The 18,438-nt window shown below is 46.8% G+C and overlaps 1 long non-coding RNA gene across 1 annotated transcript; it reads right to left on the reverse strand.

Moving 5' to 3' along the window:
- Nucleotides 1-800: 800 nt before the first annotated feature.
- On the reverse strand, nucleotides 801-8,854 carry LOC121140729. Its single transcript, XR_005877649.1, has 3 exons — nucleotides 8,771-8,854; nucleotides 5,968-6,075; nucleotides 801-1,149 (listed from the first exon to the last, which is right to left on the reverse strand). It is a non-coding gene; the product is annotated as an uncharacterized LOC121140729 (long non-coding RNA).
- Nucleotides 8,855-18,438: the final 9,584 nt, after the last annotated feature.

The following is an 18,438-nucleotide window of genomic DNA, read 5'->3' on the forward strand; positions in this document are numbered from 1 at the left end:
AGAGTAAGTGCTAGCATGTGTGATGCCGTAGTCCAATCCTCAGCACCAAAAAGAGAGCTTCTGTGACCCTGCGTACGATACGATGTTCATTGCCTGCTGACAAAGCCAGCCAGAGATTCCAAGGAACAACCTCTTGGTTACACAATTCCTGCTGACAATATGTCAAACAACCACTGGTCTGTATGTGGCATCTAAATACCAATTGCATATTAGGAAAGAGTTAAATTTTTGTTTTCTTTACTGTATTCCTAGCAATAATTAGAAGTATGTAATGCAGGCGTTCTGGTATGAGGCTGGAATAATTGCCATTGAATGGTGGAGCTAATATTCAGCACATATTTCCCATTTTGAGGTCGACACCCAAACCAAAATTTTGCCCCTTGTTGCCAAGCCTTCAGGACTCCCCATGAGAGCATGAGAGCGCCTCTCTCGACTTCCTCTGTGACTGTCTGAAGCGGTCCTGCCTCTCTCTTGGAGACCAAGCCCGGTTCTTGTTCTGATTTCCTCCTACGCTGGGCCATACAGAAGCAGCTTTAATTCTGTCGTCTTACCCAGAACCGAAATTTCTAGGTTCTTTCTGATAGAGACTCAATAGTACTCAATAGTTTGCAACTCAAACTTCTCAAATTAATTTGCCTCCCCCTGTTGGAATAGGCCTAAATGATTGGGCCAGCCATATGGAATAGTAGTTTCATATGCAAATGAAGCATTAGCAGTCATTGATGACTGTACATCTTGGTGAGCAGTGAGCCATTTATTATTTATCAAACACAAGATTAAGAGACAGTTTGAATCAAAAATCCTGTTGCAAGGAATTTAATAAAAACTTCCCCAATTTTCAGAATAAGAGAGAATAAATTAGTCAGGCGTTACATGACCTTCACTGCCTAAGGAATTAAGTTGTCCTGAAAACTGCAAATTGGGGTGTTGGCTTCAGCCTTGAGCTGCCAGGACACCTTAGGGGCCCACAAACCAGAGAAGGAGCCGGCAGGGTAGATCTTGCAAAAGGATGAAGACAGAATACGGAGTGCACTCATATGCATGTCTGCTGGGCCACAGCTATTCCTCAATGCGTCTTAGGTTCAGGAACAGGCAATGTATGCGTTCACTCGGGGTCAAATCTGAGCACTGGCAGGCGTTAGCATTGACCTGCCAAGGACAGGAATAGTGAGCGTCACAACAGCTACCAAGGAAGCACCCTTTATTAAAAACTGTCTTCTCTTTGTACTTCATTGCTGATTTACAGTGCTGGGGTCCTTGTTTGTTTGCTTGCTGGCTTGTTTTGTTGTTCTTCTTTGTTTTGAGAAAGGGTTTTATCATACATTCCAGGCTAGCCTGGAAACCATTATCCTCCAGCCTCAACTTCCTGTATGCGGGAATTGAAAGCATGTGCCACCAAGCTGGGCTTATACTGGCTCTTCTCATGACTTCTCTTTATAGGCTAAGTAACATTGCATCGGTGTTGTTGCAGTGAAAACTTGTTACCAGAAAGAGTGTTAAGCAATCAGCTTGAGACAAAGGAGTGTCTCTCCTGCCTCCTCCTCCCATCTACCGTCTCCATCAGAAGAAACCAAAAAGGGCATAGCAAAGGAAAGTCAGGGGAGGTCCTGGCCCCTGGTGTTGGGTTGAGGGCACTGCCAGTTGCGGCAGCCTGTGGACTAATCCCAGAAATGTTGGAAGAAAGAACCCCTCCCATGACTGTGTAGCTAGAGATGGATCGGAGGTGTTTTTATGTTGGGGCTATATGGCATCACATCAGATTTAGGTCTCCTTCCTCACTAAATGAACCCACATTGTAAAACAGCTCGGCTGTGGTGAGCAGGCCTCCGAACGGCGCTGGGCCACAGATCTCTCCATCTGCCACAACCCTGGGAGATGGTGATGAATGTTGATGGGGCAGAAAACAGCTCTATCTATGCTGGGAGGACAGCACACTGCAAAGGTCACTGAGAAATCTACTTCAAAGAGAAGTCTGGACACGCTCACACTCGCTGATGTGTGTTTTTGCATAAGTGCTGGCTGCTTCGCAAATGTGGTTCCTACAATGCTATGTGTTTACCAGATATACCGCATTTAGTTACTCAGACAGCCCGCATCATCACCCGGAGACAAGGGTCTGAGAAGAGAAAAAGCTTTGTCAGAATGCATTCTTTTGTAGGGCCTGCAATCCAGCTACTCAAGCCGCTGAAGAGGAGGACTCCCTGGGCTCTAGAGTAAGTTCAGAGCCCGAGAAACTTCGAAGATCCTGTCACAAATACAAAAAGTGTATGGAGGGCCAGAGCTCAGTGGTGGGACATTTGCACTTGCCTACCTGTTTGTCAGGCCTGGCGTCCAGTCCCTGGTACCCAAACAAGCAAACATTAACATTATTCTCTTTTCTTTTTTCCTTTTGAGAAAAAGGTGTCTCTGTGTATCAGCCCCGGCTGGCCTGGAACTCACGGAGATCCGCCAGTCTTTATTCTTCTTTGCATGTAACAGCTGACTTTTAAAGTGGGTCTTTCAAAAGCATGGCTGAGGTCATGTGCGGGCACTGAAGAAACCCTGCTAGGTCATGTGAGGAAAGGGGGCGTGGACCCGGAAGGAAGCAGCTGCACCGTACACATGTGGGTCCCCCTGTCTTGGGTCAGAAGCAGTGGTTAACAGACCTGAGCTCCCTCCCATGCTGTAGGGGGCGCTCTCCTGCCAAGTCAACAGAACCCCAGGCCTCATGACACAGGAGAATGGTACTTCTCCGCTCAAGAGCATTTGTTTCTAAGAACGTAGTTTTCTCAGTGACCGAGTTAAATTACTAAACAAATACAGCAAGGAACACACGTTCCTGCCGTGCTGCGGTGACCCTGTGCCTGGCTCCCATCATTCCCACAGCCGAACTGGCTGCTTGTGTAACTCAGCCTTTTCCCTCCTACAGGCTGGTGAAGCTGACACGTACCGCTTGCAGAGTCAGAAGAACTAGGGGAAGACATAAAACCCGCAAGTCAGGGGCGTCCCTCCTCCTCCTCCTTTTCCTCCTTTTCCTCCTCTGCTTCCTCCTCCTCCTCCTCCTCCTCCTCCTCCTCCTCCTCCTCCTCCTCCTCCTTCTCCTCCTCTTCCTTCTCTTCCTCCTGCTCCCCGTCCTCCTCTTCCTCCTCCTCCTCCTTCCTCTTCTTCTCTGAGTAGCCAACGCATTTAAAAAGCAGCACTTAACAATTATGATGCTATTATAAAAACATTTTCAGAATTTGAATCTACATTTAATCGGCACAAGAGAACAGACTCAAGAATGTGGCCTAATGACAGCTCATGAAGTAAATTCAATGCACTATAAGTTGCTCCATTTAAAAATAAAATGTCCAAAAACTATGGAAGATTTTTTTTTAAATTAAGAAAGTCTCTATTCAGGAAATGGACAGATAATTTTCTGAGGCTGCCTTAATGACCAATACACATTGTCAGATAAGCAACTGAGCTGTGTTGAGGGGAATCAAAATGAACAAAAGATTATTTTTTTCCTATAGACTCCAAACGTAAGCTGTGATGGCCTAGCATGAAATCTTAGGTAAATCTGTTGGCTTTCAATTCCACATATCAAATTGCTTTCCTTCCTGCACGGGTAGGAGGCATAAAGAACGAAAATGAAGGCCTGAAAAAGATGGAAATTTGATCCTGAACTTCTCCAAAATATTAATAACAGTAGTAGCTATAGCTTATGAATCCTGACCATAGGCCAGGCATGGAGATGGGTCAAACATGGGGATAGGCCAGGCACTGGCATAGGCATTTTCTATGTGTATCTTCCTGCACCTACTATTCAAAACAATCCCCGTAAGTAAGGATTGTCATTATCCTAAAATTATAGATGAGGAAATTTCATCTTTCCAAGGCTCACCCCCAAATCCAACAGTTGCAATGAAAATTGCCCGCCACTAGCGAGAACGGAGTTATCTAGGTCTGGGTCAGTGTCGCGCAGCAAATGGGAAGCCAATGGTTCGACTTCACCTAAACTGAATTTTAGTTCCCGGCTGGAGCTCTGAGCAGCTGAGTCCTTTGTGAAGTGTCTCATCAGCACGCTGGAACACATCAGTAATCTGCCCAGCGCTTCCTTCTCAGAGGCCAGCAGCTGTCGTGGGAACAGTGCATATTCACCAATTTGGTTGTGGGCATTAAATAATTTGATATTCACAGAAGATGATTAATAAACCATGGTTACTATCAAAGACTTGGTCCAGAGACATTTAGTAGCCTAAGCAAATGAGTAGCTTCAAAGCTTCAAAGCAATAGCTGCTACAAAATGGAATTGCTTCACAAATGGTATTGGATTGGAGATTGTGTGTGTGTGTGTGTGTGTGTGTGTGTGTGTGTGTGTGTATCTGTAAATGTGTTGCATCGCCAAGGCCATGAACTGTGGTATTGGGTTGGCGATTGTGTGTGTGTGTGTGTGTGTGTGTGTATCTGTAAATGTGTTGCATCGCCAAGGCCATGAACTGTGGTATTGGGTTGGCGATTGTGTGTGTGTGTGTGTGTGTGTGTGTGTGTATCTGTAAATGTGTTGCATCGCCAAGGCCATGAACTGTGGTATTGGGTTGGCGATTGTGTGTGTGTGTGTGTGTGTGTGTGTGTGTGTGTGTGTGTGTGTGTATCTGCAAATGTGTTGCATCGCTAAGGCCATGAACTGTGGTATTGGGTTGGCGATTGTGTGTGTGTGTGTGTGTGTGTGCGTGTGTATCTGTAAATGTGTTGCATCGCCAAAGCCATGAACTGTGGTATTGGGTTGGCGATTGTGTGTGTGTGTGTGTGTGTGTGTGTGTGTGTGTGTGTATCTGTAAATGTGTTGCATCGCCAAGGCCATGAACTGTGGTATTGGGTTGGAGATTGTGTGTGTGCGTGTGTGTGTGTGTGTGTGTGTGTGTGTATCTGTAAATTTGTTGCATCGCCAAGGCCATGAACTGTGGTATTGGGTTGGCGATTGTGTGTGTGTGTGTGTGTGTGTGTGTGTGTGTATCTGTAAATGTGTTGCATCGCCAAGGCCATGAACTGTGTTATTGGGTTGGCGATTGTGTGTGTGTGTGTGTGTGTGTGTGTGTGTGTGTGTGTGTGTCTGTAAATGTGTTGCATCGCCAAGGCCATGAACTGTGGCACCATGAATAGCAGCCAGACACAAGAAGCATCACCAGGAATTTTATCCAAAGAAACCACGGTAAATCCACACACAGCCAAGCACCGTGCTACTGGAGGAAGAAAGCTCTGTACCACCATGAGAATTACAAGAACATATTATTAGGTAACATAAATTAGGAGCCAAGAGACAAGGTTTAGAGTCTTCTGCAACCTCAAAGCCAGCCCCCCCCCAGACACACCTCCTTCAATAAGGCCACACCACCTACTCCTTCCCCAACAGTTCCCCCAACTGGGGACCAAATATTTAAACATATGAGCCTACAGGGGCCATTCTCATTCAGACCAACAAATCAGGCATCATTCTGACTTTCAGCTGTAGGTCCCTACTATCTTATATAATTGTACCCAGTGCCCCTACAAGGAAAACATTCTCATCGTCATTTCACAAGGAAACAAACTAAAGCATAGAAAAGTCAAAGCATCTTTCCCGGGCCATAGGCCTTTTCTTTAACAACTTGACTGGTGTGTACTTTGTATCTATTACGTTAAGTGTATAATTCAGTAACTTTTAGTTACATTGTCCAGCACTGCAGCATTTCTGTTCCTCCAACTGAATCCCTTCTTGCTCATTCATAGTTAATTCATTCTCATATTCTTACCCTAGCGAATGATTAATCTATACTCTGTCTCTGTAAGCTTGCTTTTCCTGAGCATTTCATAAAATAAAAGCACGTATGTGTGATATATTGCAAAACTGGCTTTTTAAACCTAGCATGTTTTTGAGATTCACCGGTAACACAGAACATTATTAATTCATCCTCCTTCACCAACTATCGCTACTCCGCTGTCTGGATATATTCTCTGTCTACTCACCAGTCCGTGGACATTCGGATTGTTCTAGTTTTGAGATATTATGAATAACAGTGCTATGGATATCTCTGGCCAAGTCTGTCTTGCAGTTATGCTTTCGTTTCTCTCTGCCTAGGAGTGAAATGGCAATGTTAAACAGAAATTCTATACTTAACTTTCTTGAGAAACTGCAAAGTATTCCAAAGCGGCTAGTGTATGTTACATTTCTGCATGCAATGTATGGAGTTTGTTTCTCTACTTCTTCGACAAAAGTTCTCGTTGTCTGCCTTATTTCCAAGAGCCATTTGAGGAATGTGAAATGTTATCGCATTAAGGTTTTAAGTTGCATTTCCCTAATGACCAATAATGTGGGACCTCTTTTTTCATTATTCACACACACACACCATTTTTTGCTGGAAAAAAAACAGTCTCTGTCTTGCCCACTTGAGTCTGTATCTCCTTACAAATTATAGGAGTAATTGCTCTGTGTAAACTCTTTACAGTCTTTCATTGGGTGTGTTTTACAACTATGCACTTAAAACAAGTCTGTTTCTTGTCTTTTCATTTTTACTTTTTCTTTTTTTGCCTTTATAAATTTAGCATGATTTTAATTGATTCTTTGGGAATTTCACTTCATGCACCCCAACCCCACTCATTTCCCTGTCCCTCCATATCAGTCCCCCCACCTTAGTAGCCGCCCCCCAACAGAAAAGAAATTAATAAAGTCCACTTCTCTCCTCTGTCTCTCCCTCCTCTCCGTCACACATTCAAGGCTGCAGTGGCCTGGGGAGTTTCAGTGTGTCACACGGTATGTTCTTTTGTCCATACAGCTTTACCTGCAGATGTTCATTGCAAGGAGTGAGTTGTTGGTCTGGCCCAAGGCCTCTCTGGCTTCTGATACACCATCAATAATGGACCCTCACTGAGACTTCACTTGGGTGTCCCATTGCTACCTCAAGTCAAGGAGATCCTGTGGCTGTGGTTCCATAGGACCAGCCCCTTCATGTGCTCCAGCAGGTCATAGATGGGGTAGATGTTGGCATGGGCCAACTCAAAACCCTGGGCCTGGGTGGTAATTGAAATTGGTCAGCCCAGGCCTCCACCAGGGAACCCCCACCTCAGGCAAGGGGCAGGGCCAGCTCCAGATACCCACACCATCAGGACCAGCTCTCCTGGGCACACACCCACTCTGCCTTGACGCACCTACTTCCCCACATGTGGTGGCCAGCAAGGGATGGGACCAGTTCTCCCAGGGCTGGTAATGGATGGGGCCTTCTCTCCTGCATCCAGGCTCCCCGGGCCAGATCTCCCATGAAGGGCGGGACCAGCTTAGCACCCTGAACACCAACGCCAACATCAACATGGCTTTTAGTCAGCAGTCCAGATCACAGGCATCTATCTACATGGCCTTTGGTAGTAACACAGACCATGGACCCAGATGTGGTCCCTGGCAGCTGCTCAGGCCTGGACGTGAATCTTGTAGCCTCAGGTGACAGCCCAGACCACAGATACCCATACGGCCTTTGGTGTACCGCATGCCATGGACATCAGCACAGACCCTGACCATGGTAGAGCCAGATGCAGACCACAGGCCCAGACGTCACATGGCCTCAGGGGGCGGTGCAACCGTTCACATCTGCATATTCCTCATCACCACCGTTACCTCTCCGGTTCTGCCCCTTCTTCTAAGCGCATCAACTACTCTGCTCCTCTCTCTCTCTCTCCCATTTCTCCGCTGCGTATTTGCTCGCTGCAGCGCTGTCCGGCACCTGGCAGGCCTCTGCTCGCGGCAGCAGTGCCCAGCACATGGCAGGCCTCTGGCCGCTGTCTTCTGCCTGCCCACCTGTGCTGAGTCGTTTTACCTTTTTTTTATTATTATTAATTTTGAAGGCAAGCTTGCTGGGATTCTGATAAATATTTCATTTTATGTTTTAGCTCTAGACCAATACAAAGAGACTTGGCATGTTAATAACACTGACTCCTCCTTGCCCCGTTTACTTAAAAAAAAAAAAACTTTTAACATTTCTCTTAGCACAGTGTTTTGTTTTGTTTTGTTTCTTTTGAGACAGGAGCTCACTCTGTCAGGCCTGGCTGTCCTGGAATTTGATATGTAGACCAAGCTAAGAGGAGACCAAGAACACAGGTGGCTAACCCTGCCAAGAAGATGATAACTGCTTACAAAAGAAAAATTCGTTTTCTCCAATGGAGTCTTGCTAGGCGTATTAACCATACTTAAGGTTAAGTTCCATAGCCAACACAAAATTAACTCAACAGTTTTTTCTTTTTTCTTTTTCCTTTTTTTCTTTTGTTTTTGTTGTTTTGTTTTTCAAGACAGGGTTTCTCTGTGCAGCTTTGGAGCCTGTCCTGACACTCACTCTGTAGACCAGGCTGGCCTCGAACTCACAGAGATCCGCCTGCCTCTGCCTCCCGAGTGCTGGGATTAAAGCATGCGCCACTACTGCCTGGCCATTCAAAGGTATTTTTATAGACTTTTTGTCTCATATTGCTTTGTTTGAGCATTCTTTCTCCTTACTGGTCTTTTACTTGTATATTATAGTTTCTGATTTTGTTTTTATGGTGTGAGAGAATAAAACTAATTCCATCAACTGAGCTCACCCTTAGAAGCAGGGCAAGGGTACAACCCAGCAGTCAGAGTTTTCTAAATAAGCTGGAACAGGCAATTTCCAAGTGGATCTTCCAGGTTTTAAAGTTTTGGTACGTATTCCCAGATGTTAAGTCTTGATGATCGCTTGTGGCCAAAAGGCCCAGGCATCCTTAGGACCCATGCAACAACATTTGAAGGGAGAGAGAGGGGGCAGGCACTCACGCCAGTCCTCAGCATTCTCTGATGCCTTCTCCACACAGCCGGTGGATGTTCTGTTTTCAGTGATTCTGCTCGCTCATGTTGGTCTAAGAAGAAAAGCATTTGTGAATATGTTTAAAAATGGGAATTGAGAGTTGACGGCGTGATGTGGGAGGTCCTGTGATTATGTCAATAAAGCACTGTTGAGCCAATAGGAATCTAGATAGGTGAGACTAGGAGTCCAGGAGGACTCTGGGAAGGAGAAACACAAGAGGGTCAAGATGTAACGCCATGGGGTAGGAGGCCCGGAAACTTCTCCGGTAAGAGACATACTTAGATTAACAATTATGGGGTAATTACTTAAGACAGAGCTAGCCAGTAAGAAACAAGCAAGGCCAACAGCTTCATAATTAATATAGCCTCCTGTGTGTTTATTTGGGACTGATGCGGCTCTAGAACCAGGCTGGCGGGAAGGCTTCTCTCAAGGAAAAAGCCTCCCTTTACAACGGCGAAGACCTCAGGGATCGTCTATGCAGAAATCCTCAGAGGGCAAGTCATGGCCGTGGTCTCGTAAGCTGCTGGCAGCAAGGCCTTCTTCACCGGGTGTGATCAGGTTGGTTGGGAAAAGGGTTGAACAGAGGAGAAAAGGAGAAGAGAAGGAAGGTCATTTGGGGTCCACAGTGGCTTTCCCAGCACATCAGCGCCTTTTGACTTAGAATGTGTTAAAGACAAGCATAGAGCTACTTAAGAACCTAAAACGGGCTGGGCATCGGTGGCGCATGCCTTTGATCCCAGCACTCGTGGGAGGCAGAGGCAGGCGGATCTCTGTGAGTTTGAGACCAGCCTGGTTTACAGAGCGAGTTCCAGGACAGCCTCCAAAACAACACAGAGAAACCTTGTCTCAAAAAACCAAAAAAAAAAAAAAAAAAAAAAAAGAACCTAAAATGTGTAGTACTAATATTTTCAGGGTTGGGGTTGTTTGTTTAGGGGGGATTTGGAGCCCTCCAATTCACTTTCTTTGGGTTTGAGGTTTCAGTCTGGTTTTGCCGTCCACCCTGGTCTTGAAGTCCAGATCCTCCTACCTCAGATTCCTGAGTTCCAGGCTCACAGTCATGCATAACTCTGCAGCTGCTAACTCTGTGAAACCTTGGCATTTTACATATTTATGTCATTTATGAGAACTTAATCTAATAGGATAAGATATAAGCTCGTCATCCTATTTTTACATGTATAATTGATTTAAACTTGTGGGTTTTTTTTTAAGCTTAAATCTTAACAGGTCCAATACAGAGTTAATATTTTTTAAAACTAGAGGTTTGACATACTTATAAATTTAACATAATAAGCTTATACAAGTTACTTAAGTATCCAGAATGTTTTTCGGTAAGACAAGTATGATATTGAAGAAGAAATTGAATCTATTGAATTCATGAAAACAGTTTAAAAGCAATTTGACCAAATTTGTAAATGGGACTAAACATAATCAGTTTCCCCTTAAATGTGATGGCTGGAGCTTGCTGGACTTATAAGCAAAACATTTATGATTTAACTTAAAAGCTTCAAGATATACAAATTTAACCCTAAACCTCAGCCGCATAATAAATCAAAGACTAATTTTAAAAGCTACGTTAATTTTCAATAATCTCTCTTGTGTACAAAATGGCACCAAGGAGCTTAAAAATCGTACCTGGCAGTTAGACCAGACGGTCTCTCAGGGAAGACACGTCATCATTCAGCAAGCATGGATGCAACACCTACTGCAAGCCAGGTAGACGTGTGTTAGAGACCGATGCACTCACAGTACCCAGCAGCAATAGCCACGCAGGTAGAGGCCAGCGAGGCCACCAAAGGCAGCGGCCAATGGAGTAAGTCCGAGGGACTGACAGGATGCTTCTGAGACAGCAAGACCATGCTGTTGCTTGGCTTCCGAACCCAAGCTTTAGACTTGTAAGCATGCGTGGCAGGAGTCCCGAGTATGTATGTATGTATGTATGTATGTATGTATGTATGTGAGGGCCATAATGAAACCCACCATTCCCCATATTAACTGACAACAATAAGAAGACATTTTAAAGGCAGGATAAAAAATAAAAAGGTAAATTGAGGCTGGTGAGGTGGCTACGCAGATCTGACCCTGAGTCTGACCCGGGAACACCCCCTGTTGGAAGGAAACACCTCCTCACGGCTGTTCTCCAGCTTCCAACCCGTGTGTTTGTACATGTGAGCACGTAAACACGGAAGTACTTTTTAAGAAGAAAAAAATGTGTGGTAGAAGAAGATGGTTTAGACAGCCAGTAGCTGCCTTCCCCTGTGTGGGTGAAAACCACATGGGCTTGGTACCAAGGGGGACATGGCGGAGAAGACAGAAAGCAGAGCAGAGGGATGATTGGTCCTGAGAAGCCACCCTGGACCAAGTGGACATGGAATGGAGCGTCCGTCTTCTACACATAACGCTGGGCATTTGAGAAAGGGAGGGCTACGCTCTGATGCAAAGAATCTAGCAGTCCACAAATCCCTAGGGCCCCCCAGGCCCTGCCTGGTGAAGTATGAATGCCTAGGTGGAGAACTCAAGGGAGCCTTACCATGTAGCACAACACCGCCATGAAGTCAGAGGAAGCTCCAACCGCCTGGCGTAGGGCCCGGTCTGCGCACTCCCCTGAGCACTGTTTCTGCCTGCCTTATGGACCCTGACCACAGTCATCACAAGGAGGCAGCCTCCGAGTCTGGAGCTGATAGAGGAAGAAAGACGAGCCTTTGACTGAGCAATGGGCTCAAGGACACAGCTCCGCAGTGTCCGAGCCAGGGCTTGGATGCACTCTCCCGAGCCATAAGCTGTATTGCTCCCTGCTCCAGACTGCACGCTATCTGTCTCCTTGCAGAGAGACAGATGCAGTGGAGACCTGTATTCATGCCTTGTGGCAGGCAGGGGACGGCAGCGAGCCAAAGGCAGGAACCCAAGCAGAGAAAGAAATCATTCAGATCCTGAGTCAGCATTGTTCTTGATGACAGTTAAGCTAATGGAAACTACAGAACGTGGCCGAGAAGATTCTTTGTTTTTCTCCCTTTGTTGATCGGGATCTGGCTGTCTGGGGGTCGTTTAAAGGCTCTGGCATGTGTGTGTCCTGGACAGTGAGGCCAAGCAGCCCTGGTGCCCTTGTAGCAGTGAAGCCCTCGACCTGCCTAGCTTTGCCGGAAGGATGCTTCCAGGGGGGAAGGAAAAGGAACTTCGGATCTGATTGCCAAGAGAGAATCATGACCAAATCACCCAAGAGGCAGAACCCATTTTTGCTTGCAGTGTGCATGGCAGTGCATTTGCAGAGAGAACCACCTGCCTGGGCAATGCGAGCGTGGGTAATTCAATTGGCACCAGGGTCACCGGGACAAGGGACAAGGTATAAGCTCCCAAACCAAAGTGGCTAGCACTGACTTTGGCTCTTCCCGGCCGTAGGACCTAGGATGAAGTGACTGACTGACCTTCTCAGTCTAAATTTCTCATATATGAGGTAAGCCTCCTAGTGGCTTTCCCATGCAGGGGTGTCGGGATGGTTAAGCCAAATGGTCCCCAGGGTGTGTTCAGCACCGCGCTTGGCACCTACCAGACACTCGGTGATCCTACGTACTGTGATCCACTCTCCTGGCCTTCTGGCCACTGACCAACTCTCTTCATTCCCAAAGCTCGGGAATGCCCATGCTCGTTAGAACCCAGAGTCCAGCCACCATGCCCTTGAGCACTGGTGTCTCGGGCTGTCAAGAAGAGCATAAACAACTGTAATAAGAAAGCCTTTTTAAATGCGTACTCACAAGGATACTTGACCAATGGGAAGAGATCTCTGGGACACTTCAAGGACCCTGAACTCATACTCCAGCGAAGACTGGGGAAACACAAGAGAAGACGGAAGGTCCTTTCCCGGATGCTGCAGAGAGAAGCCTTCCTTCTTCCGGCCTGCTCTGTAATGTCAGCCACTTCCCCAAGGATTGCTCCCCTTATCCGAAAGATGAGGATGACCGTTAGCTCATGGGGCTAAGGTAGGAACTGGTCCTGAGTAATGCATGTGAGGTCCAGCATTAGCTGAGTGTCACAGCACCAGGGATCCCAGCACTCGGGGGACATGAAGGTCATGATTTCAAAGCTAGCCTGGGCTACACAGAGACAGAGCCAATCCAAACAAAGACAGAAAAAGGAATGTCAGTTCCCCCTCGCTTAGAACATCATTCTCTATAATCAATGTCCGCTTAAGGCTTACGCACTTTGTTTCATAGTGATTTGCCTGAGGGGAGATGCAAAGGTTGGGGCCTTAATTATCTAGGTTTGGGTTTTCAGTCTTACCTAGAACTGGCCATGTAATTCACCCAGAGAAGTTAAAGGGGGAGCTTGTGAGGTGTGTGACCCCAACATTCTAAGCATGTTGGCTCTTTCTTTGGAGGGTTGTTTCGTGTTTCTCCGAGTTACTCAGAGAGCCACCCTGTGCCTCTCCTTCGCTGACTCCGAAGGCTGAGAGTCGACACTGGATTTCACAGCGCACCGAACTCCCCCTGCCATAACTTAATCCACTTAAATGCCGACAAAAAGAATATGGAAGTGTTTATTTAGATAAACCCAAGAAACTGACATGAAAATAATAGAGCCCAACAGCTCCTTCGTTTATAAGGCCTGAACCAGACTAGAGCAGCTCGAGGGGTCCACCTGCAGACCAGAATGCAGAGCTCACAAGCTGTTCAGTGGAAAATTACTTCAGTCTCTCAGGGCGAGGGAGCCCAGGAAGCAGGGCTGAGGGAGCTGCTAACCATTCGGCGCCTCCTGCGTGTCAACAGCTGTACTTCTATTCCCTTGCTGACAGCTGGAGCCCTGTGTGTCAGAATAGCTGCAGCGAGACGGGCTGTGGGCTCTGTTGTGTTCTCTTCGAGCGTTCCACTCTATACTTTTCAGGTATGGACTCGAGGAGTCCACTCCATAGCCCTCTCTAGTAGGGTTTATCAGTTATTAGAATGGGAGACGGAGCCGGGCGGTGGTGGCGTACGCCTTTAATCCCAGCACTTGGGAGGCAGAGGCAGGCAGATTTCTGTGAGTTCGAGGCCAGGCTGGACCCACAGCCTCCAAAACAATACAGAGAAACCCTGTCTCATAAAACCAAAAAAAAAAAAAAAAAAAAAAAGAATGGGAGACGGGACACAAAGGGGCATTCATGACAAGACTGTAACTTCACACGAGGGTTCGTCCTAACCTTGCACTGTCTTGTGAGTCATGCAATGATCCACAACACGGTTACAAAAACAGCAAAGGGAAATGACCCTGAATTGGCAACACCACAAGACCATCACAGTTCAGACTGTTACAGCGATGTTCACAAATCTGGAAATTGTTTGGCTTCTTGTGGAGTTTTGTTTGTTGGGGGATCTGAGTATTTGTAGTGATTTTTGCTGTTGGGTGCCTGAAGGGGTAAATACGTTTATGTGGTTCGGAATTCACAAGGAGGAGAAGCTGGGGCAATGGTTCAGTCAGTAAATGCTTTTGTAAGCAGAGTTCAACCCTGATGTTAAAAGCGGTGTGGTCATGTAGGCCGGACATGGAGGTGGAGGACCCCTGAGGCTCGCTGTCAGCCAGGGCTAGCCAGATCAGCAAGCTCCAGGTTCAGTGAGAGACCCTGTCTCTAAATATGAATACAAGGGAAAGTAATTGTGAGAGACGCCTGACATCACCCCCCCCATGAACCTACATCTCCATAAACACCAACTCAAAAGGTTCCCAACAAGTATTCTGTGTTCTGGCTCACGCCAGCTAGCTTCTCTCCCTGTGGTACACAGCTTTCGTATTGCAAATGCAAGCAGAAAAATACATACACACATACATGCATACATGCACACATACATGCATACTGAGGGGTAGGTGGAGAGAGGGAAGGCACACCTATTACCTATACTCACACATTTCTGTACCTTGCTCTGTTCCTAGGACGTAGAGATTCTCCTCTGTTGGCACCTTGAGGGTCCTTGCTGCTTGTGAGATTTCTTTTCTCAGCTGGACACTCGAGTTGCATCTAGGTTTGGGCTGTTACAAACGCCGCCGCAGAGAAAGGCTCAGTCTACAGATAAGTTTTCTTATTTGAAGGGAGCTCTGACAATGGTGCAGACGCGGGATTGCTGGTCAAAGCACTCTGTTGTGTTTGACAGTTGTTACTCTGTCCGCTTGTACAGATTGTTCAGACTTGGAGCCTGTGGTCGCTGTCACTCTTATTTGTGAGTGTCTAGATTAGATCCGGGCGTTTCTAAGACCCTAACTGCTTAACTGCGCGGTCTGAGATGGGATTGCTGATGGAAAAGGACAACTTTCAAGTGTAACTCATGATTTCAAAATCGTATTTTCACCAAAAAGGGAGGGATTTCCCAGTAGTCGACTATTTACTTAAGGTACAAAACTGAAAAGTATATCTTTTACTTTAACGAAACTCTGCCTTTATCTCTTGGGGAGTATTACCAGGTACCCTGATGGTTATGGCAATGACAATGTAAATGTCCCCCAGAGCCCTCAACCCCAGAAGCCGTAGCCCAGCCTGTGTGTCCACTTAGAGGGAGATGTGGGGGCGTGTCCTGGGCATCGGCTAGCGCACATGATACTCATGCTGAGTCAGGCACGGATAAATTGCCTTATAAATGGTGCTGGATACTAATGGCGCCTCAGGAAGTGGCGTGCGGTAGAGCCGTAGCCCGGCACACTTAAGAGATGTTAGATTTCTATACCATTCCCCCAGGCATCTCTCAGCATCACTCATCCCGGCAGATGCAGCTGGGCTCACCGAGCTCTGCTTCCCACCGAGTAACCCATCCTGAATTGTATTGAGCACGGGGCAGGTAAGCATAGGTGGGCCTGTCCTTCTGAGGATGAGGGGGACAGCTGAGAAGATCTTGTATTTTGTCACCAGGATAGCTTGGCTGCTGGGTACCAGGGAAGGAGATCCTGCAGAGGTGGCCACATTTGCCCCTCCTTTATCTCCGGCATCTTATCTGGGCCGCACAGAGGAGTGACTGGACAGGGGTGTGAAGGCACTGGGGGCAGAGAAGGCTCGTGTCTAATCCCCAACAGCTCCAAGAGCTCAGCCCTAGCGATAAAAGGATCTGGCACTAATCCACCCTCTCAACAAAGAGATTTCATATCCTGAAGGATGAGATCCACGGGCTGGGCATGTCCTCACCCGATTTAGTCCAGCAAGGTTGTTACTGATACAGTCAGGGACTTTAAGCTTCTCTTTGTTCAAGTTCACAGGAATGAAAGAGAATGAACAAGGTTACTTACTGTCTAGCATGACTATGCAAGAGTGCCACGTCTTTTTTAAAAAGATTTATGTGTTTTCATTGCATGTGGGTGTGTGTATGAGTGTGTGTATGTATGTATATGTGTGTATATTTGTGTGCACACGCGTGTGTTTGTGCGTGTGTACATGTGGGTGTGAGTTTGTGCATGTGTGTGTTTGTGCCTGTGTGTGTCTTTGTATATGTGTGTGCATATGTATATATGTGTGCACGCATGTGTGCACACTCGCGCGCGTGTGTGTGTGTGTGTGTGTGTGTGTGTGTGTGTGTGTACTTGTCTGTATATGTACCGCATGCATCCAGTTGCTCACAGAGACAAAACAAGGGTGTTGAAGTCCCCTGGGGACTGGAGTTATGGTAGGCTTTCAGCCATTGTGTGTGTGTGTGTGTGTGTGTGTGTGTGTGTGTGTGTGTGTGTGTGTGTGTGTGGTGTGTGCCAGGAACCAAACCCAGGTCCTCTGCAAGAGCAGCAAGTGCTTTTTGCCATCTCTCCAGCTCCAAGATTTCCCTATCTGGAAGATACAGTTTATTAAATAAGATAATTACACCCAATTTAGAGCTAATCTAAACACAGTTGTTTCTCTGGTCTAGCAACTTTTCCTGCAGCACCTTGTCATTTTTTTTCTCATTACTATGTACTGTGGCGCCACCTAGTGGGTAAAACAGAGGTAGAGCTCACAGAAAGGCGTCATGAAAGTTGCAAAAACTGCTTTTCGGGGGGCCACCAGTTTCCAGTTTCGTCCCGTTGGCCCATCTCCTCCATCGCAGGTATTAGGTGTGCCCTTGTGACCTTAGTGAGGCAGAGATGTGAGAAGTCAATAAACCCTGCTCCATCTACAACACATGTCCTAGTGGAGATGGCAATCTCAGTCCTAACAGAAGCCTAAGGGTCAATCGGGTCACGGATGATTGTTTTTTTACTTAAGGAAAAAAGCGGAACTCGCCAGGGTGGTGTAACAGTGGACTGACCAGGCCAGGCTCCAGGGAATCTGAAAAGGTCCGGCTCCCCCTTGAACGTTCCCTGCTTCGTGTGTCGTCAGTCTGCTAGCGTTGCGTAACTCACTCCCAAACGGCTTTCTCTCTGATGACACACGGGAGGTGCTTCTCCGGTGCTGCTCCCGTCCCAGACAGCAGCTGGGTATCCTCAGGTGCGTCTCACTCCTCACAGCCAATGCAGTCAGCAGCAGGCCCCCACGGTGAGGGCCCCATTGTGCGGGATGTCCCTAGCCCCAGGTCATCACGGTTTCTTCTAACTGGTGCTGCATCTGGATGGTTCCCACGCTGTCTCTTCAGTGTGGGAATTCCAGAACAACTTAGACAACCCAGGAAAGCGCTCTCCTACAGCTGGGTTCTCCCAAGGGATACCATTCTGTAGATGGACCGACGGACAGCCAGTTGACCAGCTTCAGAAAGCAAACTTCACCCTGGAGGCAGGGATGCAGTTCACCTCGGATAAGGCTGTAGTTAAAACAAAGAATTCAGAGAAACGAAGTCGGAGTAGGAGCGTGTGTGATTAAATCTAACCTGGCTGAATAACTGTGTTGTTTCCGCCACACTTCTCGGACCGAGGTCAGAAACCTCGGGACCAGATAATTTGTTCCTTATCATCAGCCTGTCGCTCGTCAGGGGCTTGAGATGAAGGTGGGCACGAGTAAGCTCAGGACAAGGGCAGAAGAGGTTGGATTTTCACACACTCAGAGTCTACTCATTTCTCCACTTTTCAGTCGGACACTTGGGAGCCACACAGACGTGTAAGGGGAGTGACATTTTATCAGGGAGGAGAAAAAGCTTTCAGTTTAAAAGTAAGGTGTAAGTCACCATGTAAGTCACTTTTCATTATGCTGCAAAGACACCAGTGGTCCCATGTGGCTACCGGTTATTCAGTTTAGGGCCAGTAACTGGTCTTTGTTCGTTTGTTTCATTAGTCAAAGACATACTTCTTATTAAAAAATACTTAGACTTCTCCCAACCTTCATGAAGGGAGTATACTTCCTTGCCTGCCAATGTTGGGCTTTACCCTGGAACTTACTTGCTTTATTGAATGAAATGCTGACAGACCTCAAACAAGCCTGGCTTAGAACATCAGAAATGTGAGCTTTCCTCTTTTGTCTCTGCTATGGCCATGAGAACAACTTTTCCTGAATACTAACTTCCCCCTTGAAACATGGGAACAGATGTGAGACTCCTCTGTAGTAGAGAAAGAAGCCCTGATGGACCTAGAACTTGATAAAACCCAGATGTTGGAGTTATCTGGCAAAGATTCTGCAGCCTCGTGTGTGTGTGTGTGTGTGTGTGTGTGTGTATGTGTGTGTATGTGTGTGAGTGTGAGAGTGTGTGTATGTGTGTATGTGTGTGAGTGTGAGTGTGTGAGAGAGTGTGTGTATGTG

This window comes from Mesocricetus auratus, unplaced genomic scaffold, assembly GCF_017639785.1.
Source record: "Mesocricetus auratus isolate SY011 unplaced genomic scaffold, BCM_Maur_2.0 Super-Scaffold_100006, whole genome shotgun sequence".
Classification (NCBI taxonomy): domain Eukaryota; kingdom Metazoa; phylum Chordata; class Mammalia; order Rodentia; family Cricetidae; genus Mesocricetus; species Mesocricetus auratus.